Consider the following 10,674-nt stretch of genomic DNA (forward strand, 5'->3'; position numbering starts at 1 on the left):
TATATAAGTGTGTTTCTTGTGCAAGGTGAATCTTAAAAAATCACAAGAGTTGTCAAGGATGTGGAGAAATTGGAGCCCTCGTGCATTGCTTGTGGGAATGTAAAATAGTGCAGCCACTCTGGAAAACAGTCTGGCAGGTTTTCAAAATATTAAACATGGAGTTACCATATGACCTAGCTATTCCACTCCAAGAGAAGTGAAAACATATACACACACAAACTTGTACACAAACATTCAGAGTATCATTATTCTTAATAGCCCCAAAGTGGAGACAACCCAAATGTCCATCAGCTGATGAATGGATGAACATAATGTCGTGTAGCCACACAGTGAAATATTATTCAGTAATAGAAAAGAATGAAGTACTGATACACGCTAAAACATGGGTGAACCTTGAAATCTAAGTGAAAGAAGCCAGGCACAAAAATTACATATCATATGATTCCATTTGTGTGAAACGTCCAGAATAGGTGAATCATCCATAGAGATCAAAGCAGATTTATGGCTGCCAGGGGATGGTGTGTGGATGGTCCTGAGAAGAGAATAACTACGAATGGATGTGAGTTTCCTTTTGGGGGTGATAAAAATATTCTGGAATTAGATATTGGTGGTGGTTGCCCAACATTGTGAATGTACTAAATGCCTGTACACTTTAAACTAGTGAACTATATGGTATGTGAACTATATCTCAATAAAGCTGTGGGGGGAAAAAAAAGGTGACTCTTAAAAGACATGAGGAATTTGGACAAGTAGAGAGAAGCAAGCTGGCAGACCAGAGGAGACACAGACCATGTGATCAGAGCAGCTGAGCCGTGGGTTTGAGACAATTTGGGCGGGGGTGGGGGGCGCCAATTTGGGTCGTTTAACATCACGTGTAATAGTTCAGAGTCAGCCTGCGTTGCAGTCTGAGGCCTCCTTGGGGTGATAGGAAAGGCAGAGAAGATTGAATTTTCCAGATTTATCAGAACGTAGCATGGACTGGAGTGAGCAGGGGGAAAAGAAGCAGAGAACTATATTAGCTGCTGATAAAAGCCTTCGTGGGTGTGTGTGTTCAAGCTGTGGTTGGGCCCCGGGTGAATGCTTTAGTCTGTGAAGGACCCACGGTGGTCAGGGCCGGGCCTCTTCGTGGCTGCAGTGCGCGGTGCGGCCCCTGGTAGGCGCTGTGCACCGGAGCGGATCGGCCTGATGGGGGCTGCGGGGTGCACGCGGAAAGAGCCCCCGTCCTCCCTACAGTCCGTCGTGCTTTCTGTGAAAACTGTCCCTGAGGTAGGAAGATCCTCATGTGCAGCACAGAACAAACACAAATACGATGTTTCATATCTTCTCTGCCATTTTCACTTTTCCCTGTTATTGGAAACTCTCGCCCCCAGTCTTACCTGTAGGATTCTGTCTTCACATGTGGAATGCTGTTCCTCCCCTTACCAAACCCTCCCTGTCTGTCTTTTCTTTCTTTTTTTTTTTCCTCCTTCAGAATTTCACGATCTTTCATTTTATTTGTCAGTTCTTTTGATAAGCGATGGTAATAGGGCAGAAGAGGGGGAGGATCCTTCTGTTTCATTAGTTTCCGATAAAGTGTGCGTTTTCTCAAGGCTGCTTTCATAAATCTACAAACTTCTGTGTCTAGCAGTCTCCCATTTCCCTGTCTCTTGCAGACTCCGGTTTTGCGCTCAGAGGCACGGAGACCTTGAGCCCCTCTACACGGCGCCTTAACTCGCCCCCAGCTGATTCTGAACGTGGAGTTTCTCTTTGCCCTTCAGCTTGCTATTAACCATTTTCTTCTTATTCCTGGATTTTGCCCTTTTCCCTCAAGTTCACCGTTACAGACTTCCTCTTGGGAGTCACCCTCAATTACCACATCAAACCTGGCTCTGGTGGGGATCCAGCTACCCACTGTACCCGGCCTGTAAGACGATGAATCCTCTCCTCGCCAGCCCCCCCCAAGCAAGTCATACTGAGAAGGAGTCGTTCATAAGGCATCAGTACATCACCTTCCCGGTGGCACCTAGAATGCTTCCTAGGGAAAACCCCCAGAGAATCTTTGTTGTTATTATTATTATTTGTTTTAACAACTCAAGTTATTGTTCAGTGACTCGGTGTACGCCTATTTTGATAATATTTAAAGGAGTCTTCTGGATTATTTAAAGGAGTCTTCTGGATGATTGAGTTTTGAAACCTAATGGCTTTTTAATTTTTGTAGCATTTTCCCCTATGAGACATATGCAACTTGGGCTGTTGAGATTGGGGAAGGGGTGAAGGGGTGAAGGCTGCTTGTTCCTGGGTAGCAAAAGTCATAGTAAGTTGCTACCTTGGGCTTCTAGAACAATCTTCTTCATTCTGTGGGGAACTCTCCCCTCCCATCCCTCCTTCTCTCCCTCCCTCCCTCCCTCCCTCCCTCCCTCCCTTCCTTCCTTCCTTCCATTTACCTTCTTAGAAGCATGACTGTTGCCCCTCATTTCCTTTTAACTGGAAATCAAAGTGTCTTTATCATTCTTAGGCTTTCTTCCCCCTTATCTTCCTCTCTGCCGGCCCCAACCACTGCATCAAGACTCTGCTCATTCTTCAAGTCATCCAAGTAAGCTGAAAAGTCAACCTCTGCGTTTGACTCCGGCTTTTACAAAGGGCGTTCTTTCCAGAAATGCCTGGCACTACTTCCCAGTCCCGCAAAACAGCTTAGCCCCAAACCAGTGAGAAGTTTTTTTCCCCCCATCTTTCAGTCTATTCCAAGTGTATACAAAATATTCGGGGCTTTCGTGGAGTTTTTAGGGCCTGAGAACATTCTGGAGATCTTGAACTTACCACTTGGGTCCAGTATATAATCTGTTGCAGTTGTGAACATGACCCTGCTCCTAGACCCTCAGGTCAACCAGATGTCCCTGTTCCTGGGACCAGCAATGATCTCAGAACACCTGACTCTGAACAGTCTCCTCTAAACCATCTCCCATCCTGGATTTCTGAGAATATTGCTGTTCATCTCATTTCATTGATTTGTTCTTCCACGGATTCATTCTTACAGTCAGTCCACAAATACCTGGAGAAAAGTCTGTGAGAGGCTGTGAGGTTTATGAATATTAGACTTGAATTATAGTCTTAGACTGTTGCCTGTTCTAAACTTTACTCTCAGTCTTCAGGACTCCTAGAAAAGGAAAGATCATGAATTTAGGCTGCATATAATTTCCTTATCATCAAATAACAACAGTTCTGCTTATACATCTCTTACTAAATGTAACCATCTACTAGCTTAAGTGCAAGCTTGATTAGAGACATTAGTATTGTTATAAGGAAGTCTTGATAAGCCCTGGTCCTTTTTCCAGGAGATGGTCCCTAATTAAGGAGAGCTTTCATCTGAGGGACGTACCAGACTCTTAATTTGCTTCTGGGCTTTTGTTATTGTGAACTTTGGCCAGTCTTTCAACTTTATCGGTGAGAATGCATTCCAGGAAAGAAAGTGTTCAGGCCTTGCAAATTCCCATACTCTGGTCTCTATCATTGGCCTTACTCTCCTGGATCGTGAAGGGGCCTTTTGTTTGAGACTTTCAGTAGAAACCAGAGGTTCTCCACGTTGACTCTGTAATGAAGCAATACACTCTATTTCATAGAATCCAAGAAGACATCAATTTTAAGACATATTTTATGTCCCTCACTCACAGAAAAGAATGTGGCCAGTTAAACTAGGACAATCATTGATTGTAAGACCATCCTGTGGAAAACAAAATGCACATCTTAGAATCAATAAATTATGTAGCACAGTGGTTTCATGTATAAGTCAGGCTGCTGGGGTTCAAATCTTAGCTCTGTTTTTTAATGTTTGTCCTTGGGCAAGCCACTTAACGTCTCTCTGCCTCAGTTGCCTCATCTGTAGGGATGATAATAATAGTATCCACTTGAGAGGATAGATGAGGATTAAATAAGTGACTATACACAAAGCACGAAACAGTACCTGGGGTGTATAAAGGTTCAATAAATGTCAGCAACTTTTAGCTGAATGCTAATAAAAAGAGTAGTTAATACTAATATTATTGAGCACTTATTAAGTTTGCGGTGTGGTGCCAACCACTTTATACGGATTATCTTGATTTGTAATTATCACAATAATCCAAGGAGGAAGATGCCATGATTATTCCCACTCGTCAGAGGAAAACTTACAGGGTATATGCATCTTAAGTAAATTCCCCAGAGCTCCTCTTTTTCTGCTTAACATTTTGCTTTTAACATATTAAATACAATTTTTGTTTCCCTTTTCCTCTTAATCAGAAACAGATTTACTGTGGCTCTAATGAAGCTCAGGCTCAAGACCCCTCAGTTACACAGGCTCCCTCTCAACACCTATGAGCCATACTGGAGAATTGACAGAGTGCTGTGACAGGCAGAGAAAAGATGGTTAGACACACCCCTCTCTCTCGCCCCCACCCTGCCACCCCGAGCCTGCAGAAAACTTCACATTTGAGATGCACCTGGAGTGAGATCGGAGTTTGGCAGAATGAAAAGGGGTAGTGAAAACCTGTCTAGGCAGAGGGAATGACACATGTTCAGGTCTTCAGAGGCAGAAGGTCTTGGACCAGAGGATAAGGCAGTGAGACTGGAAATGGGATTTATGGGAGACGTAAGTATGAGAGACTTTAAAAAGGGGATGACGTATTAATTTCTTATTGCTGCTGTAACAAATGGCCACAAACTTAGTGGTGGAAAGTAACACAAATTTATTATCTTATAGTTCTTAAGGTCAGAAATCTAAAATCAAGGTGTCAGTAGAATTGTGCTCCTTCAGGAGGCTCTGGGGCAGAAACCATTTCCTTGCTTTTTATGGCTTCTAGAGGTCACCTGCATTGCTTGGCTTGTGGTCCCTTCCTCATATACCTCCAATCTCTTGCTTCCTTTGTTGCATCCCGCTACTACTCACTCTCGTACTCCTGCCTCCTTCTTATAACGACCCTTGTCATTATATTCGGCCATCCTGGATAACCTAGGATATTCTTCCCGTGTCAAGATTATTAATTTAATCACATCTGCAATATCCCTTTTTCCATGTAAGATAATATATTCATAGTTTTCAAAAGACGCAGACCTAGAGAATGCACTTGAAGACATGGGGAGGGGGAAGGGTAGGCTGGGATGAAGTGAGAGAGTGGCATATATACACTACCAATTGTAAAATAGATAGCTAGTGGGAAGCAGCCGCATAGCACAGGGAGATCAGCTCGGTGCTTTGTGACCACCTAGAGGGGTGGGATAGGGAGGGTGGGAGGGAGACGCAAGAGGGAGGGGATATGGGGATATATGTATACATACAGCTGATTCACTTTGTTATACAGCAGAAACTAGAACAACACTGTAAAGCAATTATACTCCAATAAAGACATTTCTTAAAAAGATAATATGTTCATAGTTTCCAGAGATAGAATGTAGACATCTTGGGGAGTGTGGCATTCTTCAGCCTACTCCACATATGAAAAAATTTGCATTTAAACAATTAATGGAAGAGGAGAGAAGGGAGTTAGGGAGGCCAGCTAAAAGACTGATTAATATTTCTGATGAGAGATAATCAGGTCACGGACTAAGACAGTAGGGAGAGAGAAGTGGCATCCCACTGGAGATGTTGGAAGGTCGACTCACTCTCAAAGCTTCATTCTGAGGATTTGCATTTCTAACAGTGCCCATGGGACTGGCTCTTGAACCCACATTGAGTAGGATGCCCTGGGGAACATCAACATTCAAGGGGTGATGTGAGAAGGAACCCCAAAGACAGAGCCCATGGATTCAGAGAAGTCAGAAGAGTCCCAAGTGAAGATGGTGTCCTGAAGTCCCCAGGTGAAGACGATTCTAAGGAGCATGTGATCGAGAGAGGAAAAGAAAGATGCTGAAAACTGCCCATGGATTGGGCTCCCCATCATTGGTGTGCTTCATTAAAGCAGTTTTGGTGAGGTCGTGGGAGCATAGGGCCTCCACCATCTTTCTCCACGGCCTCTGCTTACACTCTGGGAGGCTACATTTGTCTAGAAGTGTGGAGCCAGGTGCGTGGAGATGGGCAGAAGCAGGGAACACTCCCTTTTAACTTCAGCAGCAGCCGTGCTGTGTGATTGGTGCTAAGCCGTGGGCTCGCAGTTTGTGGGCCTGGTCTTTGCTCTGGGTGTGCTGACATCTCCAACACGAGAGCTTATTTTGGGACACGCAGAGTATTTATTTGTAAAGATACAAAACAGCAAACAGCCTGAAATAACGGGTCTCGTGAATATTCTGCAATTGCACCAGCGGTTCCAAGAGGCCCAGCCTAGTTGACTGAAGGAAGGGGTTCCAGGGTGAAGACTGATGTCCACCCGCTTCCTTATTCATTTCACTCTTCCACGGGTTTCTACCGCGTATAATTATTTTCTCTTGATGTTATATTTTATGTTATCTTTTCTCCCCCGAGTGTTAGAAACAGATAGTTTTCTTTGTTTGAAGTGTCCATGGACCTAAAATTATGGGATTATATAATTCAGTAGTAAATGCCATGCATCTTAGACTACATTAACTATTGCTGATTTATCCTGATATGCTCTATTTTGATGTCTTTCTATCTCCCCTCTCAATAGCCATCTACCCTTTTAATAGTGCAGTGTTGCACATTTGTTAAGGCTTAAATTGGCTAGCTTTTTCACCGCTGTATTCTGACTCCACCAATGGAGACCTCAAACAAGCAGCAAGCAGTTGTCCACAGAATCATGGTGAGGATTTGTGCAGGAAAATACTAATAAGGAAAGAAAGAAAATAGCCCTGGAAGCCAGTAAGTTCTGTTTATTCACTGACAAAGAAGTGGCTATTTGAAAATGGATTTTCAGGAAGGAAAAAACATCAAGTAAAAATAAAAGTTAATTTTAGAAATTTTAGTTTAGATTGAAAATTGCTGATTTACTTATTACTTTTTTTTTTCAAGAGAGACTTTTATTTATTTATTTATTTATTTTTGTCACTAGACAATGAATTAAGCAAACCTTTATTGAAGCTTAAATTGTGGTACAGTAATACATTTCAACTGATTTAAGTCCAACACCATGAAGAGAGAAATTATGGCACCAAAATTTTCCCTCCTCTATCATACACACTAGGATTAATTTAGATTACTATACAATCTATAGCTTTCATTTTTCTAGGCTTTGTTCCATACAAACTTGTGCAGTTTTTCAACATTAAATAGAAATCTTAAATCTATTGGGTGGGAGAAATCAGACCTCAAGCCAATAAATGTTCATCAAATCTACTGGGACACTGTTCAAGAACAAAATCCACTTTGAGCATTGGTCCTCATAATAGCCCCAAAACATTAGGTACTGTGCGCTAATTACACAATCGGACTGATCCATTGATTGAAAGCTTCTTCAATGAAGCTTTGAATCAACATGTTTAAAAGTCAAAAGTGTTCCAACCACTTGATTTCAAACCAAGTAGAATTTATGTTTAGAAACACTCAAAAAAAGTGTTTCATTTATAAATGTGGAAGGAACAAAAACATCACTGCATCAATCCAGAAAGAATCAAAAATTGTATGAGGACAAGAAGAAATACAAAATTGAGTCAGCTTTGCTCTTTTCTCAGCTGCTTAAATGTCCATATTAGTAAATATAGCTAAAATGCCAACTCTTTTAAGCCTGTATTTCTAGTCATTTCCCATTGACCATTTTGGAATTTTGTACGTTATGTTTTATGGATAGCATTCTGCTTCACTGTGTAGTATGTCTGAATGACCTGAACAGTTCTCATTCATCACTTGATGCTACTCCATGGTGAAAGAAATACCAGTAAGAGGAACCGTCAGAACACTATTACATGCATCACAAAGTCACAGAACTTTTTTTTTTTTTTTTGCAGTACAAGGGCCTCTCACTGTTGTGGCCTCTCTCGTTGCAGAGCACAGGCTCCGGACGCGAAGGCTCAGTGACCATGGCTCACAGGCCTAGCTGCTCCGTGGCATGTGGGATCTTCCCGGACCGGGGCACGAACCCATGTACCCTGCATCAGCAGGAGGACTCTCAACCACTGTGCCACCAGAGAAGCCCGTCACAGAACTTTTTTAAGTCACAAGATGGCAAAGACATCAATTCTGCCTTGAACCAAAGTTTATGGCATATCATTAATAGAAATTAGTGGAAATGGCTACGAAAGTAAAAGTTAAGGTGAATCATCTGAGCTGACTTGACTTGTTGAATCCAATACAACCTTTATCTTAAATCTCCTTGCCAACAAATGTGGTGATAATTCTTTTATACTACTACTTAGCAAGTTAATAAAGGCATGGTACTCATGAGAAGCTAATCTCATTTAATGGGCGGCACAGAATAGCATACAGTTTCCATACAGTTCTGCCAATATTCCCTAGTATCATTCTATACCTTCTTTGCTAGTCAATACCAGCTTATTCCAAAAGAGCTCATGGTACTGAAAAATGCCAAACTCCCTTGACCTTAAAAGAAAATTAAGCCCAGGATCCATCCCCCCGTTCCCCCTCTGGGGTGTAAGGTTAGTGTTAACCCACAGTGTAACAGTGTATTGCTTTATGAAGGGGCTGTGGTTGGGAGGGAGACAACATGGTGAGGAATGAATCAATTAAAGTCACACAACTATAGGAAGCAGTGAGATAGTAATACATGAAATGGATAACTGCAGTCATTTTCATGGAGGACTTGACTCGTGGAAGAAGAACTTTGATTGGTGCTGCAAAAACATCTGTATGAAGTAGAAATTGGTTTCAATAACATTAGTAGAGAATATATCTAGAAAGTGGAAGTAACTGGATGCAAAATCCTGGTAGCAATTGAATAGAACAGTCCCAGAGGGCTAGGCTGAGGCCAACACCTAATGAGGACAAAAGCCTTGTCTGTGGGGAATTTTGGATGATACCTGGAGAAATATTACACTGTGCATAAAGCAAATTTAATTGTTTTCACAAGTGTTGTAAAGTTTCATATAGTAAGAGTTTTTTTCTACATGCACTTCAATTTCACAGCAAGAGTGGCACAGGATACCTAAATGCAGAAGACAGCATTCATGCAAGATATCTAACTCCTTGATATAATAATGCATACAATTCAAAATGATTACACTATCATTACATCTAGGGTTTTCTGCAACTACAAGGTGGTGGTTATGGAAAGCATGGCCCTTGGTATCAATATCTAAAAAGCAGCCACCACCTTCTTCTATGTGTGTTCTCTTTTTGCATTTTTTTCTTCATTTTTCTTAATCAACTCTGCTGTTGTTGCTGCTTCTTAGCAAAACTGGTAAAAACGAAATTGTAATCATTGAACATAGTGCTCTGGCAATCAAGACGTTTAAAGCCTTCAATCTTCTGGGGCAAAGAAAGCACTGTGTGACATTTAGAACTCTGATTTACAGGGTGGTCACAAATTTTCCTGGCTTGAAGACTTCCATAAGTTTCCTGATCAGGTCATCATAGGAGGTCTGACTTAAGTTTGTTTCAAAGCTAACATAAGAAAATTCTGGTTCTGGAGTGATGTGAATACTCCAATAAGTTCCATCCGATTCCATTCCATGCATTGAATATCCACAAGGACTGAACAGAGTGGCATCAATGACAGAACCTGGTATCAGGTCACGAATTCCACTCTCACGAGTGGCATCCTTTGCAGTAACACCATCTTTCATGTAGAACTGGTCCATAACGCTGGGTCAACCTCACTCATCAGAATTTCCAGGGTTTGATCTGGCTGATTGATTACCCGACTTCCTGGGAAATCCAAAGTATACAAGTACCAACAATCAGAATTCATGCGTCCCATACAATATGCTGCTCCATTTGGGAAAACTGCATTAAGAAACTCTGTTTCCTCCTGGAAATTCTGGTGTGGGTACCCTTGGTGAGAAGGCTTCGTGAAATTCTTACCAGAATAAAAGAAGCTTTGAATTGAGTCAAACCCATTGTAATCCCTAGCAAGTTTCAACAGGGAAACCAGTGCCTTCAGCAAAAGGGTGGTACCACATGTCTTCAAAATGAAACGTTTCTTGGAGACAAACATGCTACTCTCACTGAGTACATAAGCTTCCTGCTTGTCAGTTTTTGTCACACTTATGATTGAACATTGCACATCCTTCAGAAGTATTTCCCACTCAAATCTTGGGATGGTACGAAGATCCCCAGATCCTTGGTTTGCGTCGGGTTGCTGCCTGGAGAACCAAACCTCCAGCAGCTTCTCGGTCCCTTCAAAAAAATGTGCATCTTCCATCACCGTGAGACTAGCGAACAACCAACAACTACAGAAAATCAACTAAATTAAATCTCTTCTCCCGCTGCTGCGGATTGTTCCAGCTATGTTACTAAAGTTCAGGTTCCTTTTTTGCTATAATTTTATATTAACTTTTTTTTAAAGGGTTAATAAAATTTTCCCGGCTTTTTTTCTTTTCTTTTTTTGGTGAGCGAAAGTTGAACGTGAGTCTGTTGGAAATACGGGCAGATACAGCTCAGTCTCTTGTAGTCCGCTGTTTCCCCGTAAGAGAGAGTAGAGTGAGCACTAGCTAATGTCGCCAGCCAAACTGTGGGAGCTAAAGAAAGACTTTTAGAATCAGAAAAATAACTACTGTGCAGCCATTCAACTTAAAGATATTTAAGTGTTTTAGTTGGCTTATAATCTGATTGTCAAAGTTTAAAACATTTTTTTTAGTTAAAAGAATTTTAAAGCAATTTCC

At 41.7% G+C, this 10,674-nt stretch overlaps 1 pseudogene; it reads right to left on the reverse strand.

The window, feature by feature from the left end:
* Positions 1 to 9,100: 9,100 nt before the first annotated feature.
* On the reverse strand, positions 9,101 to 10,214 carry LOC132503089 (S-adenosylmethionine decarboxylase proenzyme-like; annotated as a pseudogene).
* Positions 10,215 to 10,674: the final 460 nt, after the last annotated feature.

Source organism: Mesoplodon densirostris, chromosome 15 (assembly GCF_025265405.1).
Source record: "Mesoplodon densirostris isolate mMesDen1 chromosome 15, mMesDen1 primary haplotype, whole genome shotgun sequence".
Taxonomy (NCBI): Eukaryota; Metazoa; Chordata; class Mammalia; order Artiodactyla; family Ziphiidae; genus Mesoplodon; species Mesoplodon densirostris.